The sequence below is a fragment of the Apteryx rowi genome, unplaced genomic scaffold (genome assembly GCF_003343035.1).
Source record: "Apteryx rowi isolate R43461 unplaced genomic scaffold, aptRow1 scaffold_971, whole genome shotgun sequence".
In the NCBI taxonomy this organism is placed as follows: Eukaryota; Metazoa; Chordata; class Aves; order Apterygiformes; family Apterygidae; genus Apteryx; species Apteryx rowi.
In genome coordinates this window covers 148,704-152,566 of record NW_020451284.1, presented here as the reverse complement: position 1 = coordinate 152,566, position 3,863 = coordinate 148,704, and the positions used below count along the sequence as shown (strand labels likewise).

The window sequence follows — 3,863 nt, the reverse complement described above, 5'->3', positions numbered from 1 at the left end:
AGAGTTCCCACCTTCATGGGTCCTTAAAATGCAGAACATACCTATAGCCAAGTATAAATAGTAATTAATAATCACAGCAGCTGGGTGTGTGACAGGGACATCCCAAAGAATAAACACAGCGAGCAGAGACATCCCAGCATCTCGTGGTCATGAGGCCACATGCCACTAGCCACCAATCACCGCCGATCATGCTGCCGGTGCCTCCCACCTGTTCCCACCGCACCGCCTGGGGCTCTCGCCTGCACCACGCTGGATGCTGACTCTCGCCCGGCTGGACCTGGCTCCACCGTGCTTCGCGCAGAAACAGCAGGTCTCGAAGGCGGCTTTGCCCCTCGCGGTGCGTCCTGTGCCCCTGTGACCAGGCTGGCCTTGGGACCCTCACCTCTAGCAGCAGTGACCCCAAAGTGACGTGTTATAACCCAGAGCAGCGCAAGCGCAACGTCCTCCCGCCGCAGCTCCTGCTGCCAGGACAGTCCCTTTCTACCGCTGGTGTGGGGTGAGGAGCCTGGAGCACGGCAGCCAAGCTGGCCTCTTATCTCCAGCGCCTCCAAGGCGACGGGCCGTCCCACACTGCTGCGCGCGGTATCAGTTATAATCCTACCACCATCGGTCAGCCGCAGGAGGAGAGGAAACTACTCAAAACAAAACGACCCACGCACTTGTGGGACTGCTCAATATTTAGCAGTAAAACCCCAGAAATGAAATAGGGCGAGAAAGCAAGCTCACACACTGCAGCGAGAGGCAGCACGCTCAAACCCCATGACAGACAAACGGATCCAGGTCTTTTTCAGCTAATCAAGCGAGATCCAAATGAGGCGAGCGCAGCTGCACTGCCCTCGCTGGAACCCCACAAGGAGCGCACAACAAAACCCGACACAAGCAGGAGTCGGCCTGAGCTTTTCGTCACATCCCCAAATCTCCGGAGTGCTCTCTGGAGGCGGTGGCTGGACAGTCCAGCCGTCCCCCTCCCCGTGAGCTGCTCTTCCCCGCGGGGCAGGCAGCCAAGGCCACGCTCACGCTGAGGCTGGGGTCTGGTGAAGGGGCCATAGCTTTGCTGCAGGCCCTGGGCGCAGGGTTCCCAAAGAAAGGGGGACACGGGTATGCAAGCAGGAAGTGATGAGATCAAGGAGAAGATGACCGCTCTGCTTCGCTAAGGAGATTTTGTTGTGGGCAGAGAACAAAACAGCAGAAGACAAGGAAAGGGACAGGATGTTGAAGATTGTTTGGCTCAGGACAGAAACAACCCTCCAATTGTTGTGGCTAGGGAGTGCTCAGGCAGCTGCATCTCCCAGGACAAGCAGAGCATCACAAAGCTGAAGATGGCCTCGGGGGRAAAGTCTAAGGCTTTGCCACTGCCTAAAGAAACACCCCTGCTTCAGGAGAAGTCCCCAGATCACCTTCCTCCTGTGTCTGTCGGAGACCAGCGCATCTGGGCGAGCTGCCCAGGAGAACAGCCTTTAACACAAACAAGGTCTCTTTCTTTGGGTCCTGCGAGTCCTTGGCTCGAGCGGCGATGGGGCTGCTGGAAGGACTCACAGGGATTCAAGCTTACTCCTTCCTGGCCCAGTGAGAATCATATTAATGTGTTGATGCTGAAATGAAATGGAGTGATTTGAAAGGAAGATGTTTGCTGACGGTTCTGGGTGAGCTGTCCCTCGCCCTGGACAGCCGGACTGCACGCTGTGCAGAGCCCAGGGAAGCCAACAGCTCTGTGGAAAGAGGCTGCCACTGCAGGAGAAAGACCCCAGTAATGCAGCAAGAGAATAAACGATGAGGCATGACTACACTGGCCTCCCCTCCCCGAGGAACTGGGAAAACCCCAGGAAACTGAAGTTCCTTAGACGGTATTTAAGAAATCAAACAAATATGAAATTCAATATTGTTAAATGGTCTGGGGTTAACTGTACCATGAAGAAATACACATGTAAACAGCGCGGAGCACTGCCAGCACAGCCCCGCGGCTTTGATCCTCCCTCCCCAAGGATGAAGATCTGCCAAGCGGTTTGGTTTGGTGGGGGGGGGGGCAGGGGAGAGGGAAAATCCTTTGTGTTAACTCATCCCTAAATAGCTGCACAGCGGCAGCAAAACCCAAGTAGGGGCTTGCGCAGAGACTCCTGGGAGGAAAATGAGATTCTCGCAGGTCAGCTCGGGTCCCTGCTCCACCTTCGCGTGGCAGACAGGGTCCAGAGGAAGGTCTCTGCTGCTGCCTGCTGCCACCCACCACTTGCTCCAAGTCAATACAAGCACTTAATCAAGGCCCATACCAGCACCTGAGATGAAAACATGTAGACAACAGGCAGACTGCAGAGTACAGGCCTCAACTGCCCGCATAGACCAGGCGCGGTGACTGACTTCAGGAGGCGATTTGGCACAGGGGCCCCAACCTCTCTGCGCTCAGCCCCGCTCATGGTGCCTGGGGCACTGCCGTTGAGGCACGACAGCAGGCCGATGCGGACCGCTAACCTGCTTTCTCCCTCCTTGCTTCAGAGAGTAAACAGAGCCCAGCAGGCTGCAAAATTGGCACCCAGCACCTGTGTGAGATACACCTTGATCCTGCTGGCTTCACCAGGAGCCGGGAGCGTCAGCGTGGGCGCAGGGCGGGAGCGGGCGGACACCCGCAGGGAGAAAAGGAGCCCTGTGCTCCAGCACAGAGCCCCAGTGAGCAGCGCTGGAGAGCTTCCCGCAGCCACCCATCTGCGCCACTGGCTTCCTGTAAACAGGGATTCCCTCCTGCCTTTCGCCAGGAAAACCACGCGTCTCCCCAGCGGCTCAGAGGCGGCACTGGAGAGAGCGACCTGACCAGCCCGCTCTGTCCAGCCGGGTACGAGGGAAGCAGAGGGAGGAGACGGGGTCTGCGCTCACGAGGCTGGACTCGAGTGCTGGGCACGGTGGGGGATCCGCACGCACACACAGAGCACACACAGCCACCTCTGGGTCATCACCTGAACACCCATGCCTGCCTCCCCTCTGCCCCGCGGCGGGCGCTCGGGACGCACACGTCCTGCCCTCCGGCTCGCCCGCCCGCTGGCTGTTTCTAATGGTGCGGATTTGCGACACTCGCCAGCACACGTACTCAGGAACAGGCCGGGTCTTGCGCGGGAGGCGAGCGAAACCCGTTCTGCCACCTCAGCACTGGGCCGGGAGCTTCCCCGCTGGAAGCGGTGCCCAGCTGCTCCCCCTCACCGCCACCGGCGCCTGGCTGAGCCGCGCCAGGCGCCCAGCCCTGAGCCCAGCAGACGAGGAACGCTTGCAGGCGCCTTCCCGCTGTGCCGGGGCAGGGGACAGGGACGGGGACGGGAACCACCACTGGTGACACCGGCCCACCCCAGCGAGGGCCCCAGCACCGGCTCCTGCCCGCACAGGAGCAGGCGGGCGCACTGTGGGCCCGGGCACCCCTCGCACGGGCACCCCTCGCAGGAGGCCTGGGGACCCCAGCACAGGCCCACGAGTGCGAGGCTGCCCCACGCAGCGCGGCACACCGTGCCCAGGGCTGCCCCCCGTGCGCCCCGCGAGGGGGAGGGGCCGGCCCCACGCAAGCCCCGCCCCTCGCCCCTCCCGTCCAATCCCGGCGCTGTTGCTGGGGCCGGGCCGACCGCCTGACGTTGCCCGGGAGACGGCGGAACGTTGAAAACACACAAACCTGTTGACGTCGGTGCGTGGTCTCCATAGAAACGGGTCGGCAACGTCATCGGCCTCCCCCTCCCTCCTCTCCCCGTCGGAGCTCGCGGGCGACGCAGGCGGCGGCGTCAGCCGCGGCGGGAGGGGTGGAGCTCGGTCGCCATGGCAGCGGCGGAGGGTGAGGCTCGGTCGCCATGGCGGCGGGAGCGGCTGTTGTTTGTTTGGGAGGCGGCGGCGGCGGCGGC

At 61.5% G+C, this 3,863-nt stretch overlaps 1 long non-coding RNA gene across 1 annotated transcript in view; it reads left to right on the top strand.

Moving 5' to 3' along the window:
• The first annotated feature begins 3,551 nt into the window (after positions 1–3,551).
• LOC112960516 overlaps positions 3,552–3,863 on the top strand; it is a 4,582-nt gene continuing 4,270 nt past the window's right edge. The window contains exon 1 of the long non-coding RNA XR_003251773.1: positions 3,552–3,796. This is a non-coding gene — a long non-coding RNA (uncharacterized LOC112960516). The remainder of the gene's footprint in view (positions 3,797–3,863) is intronic.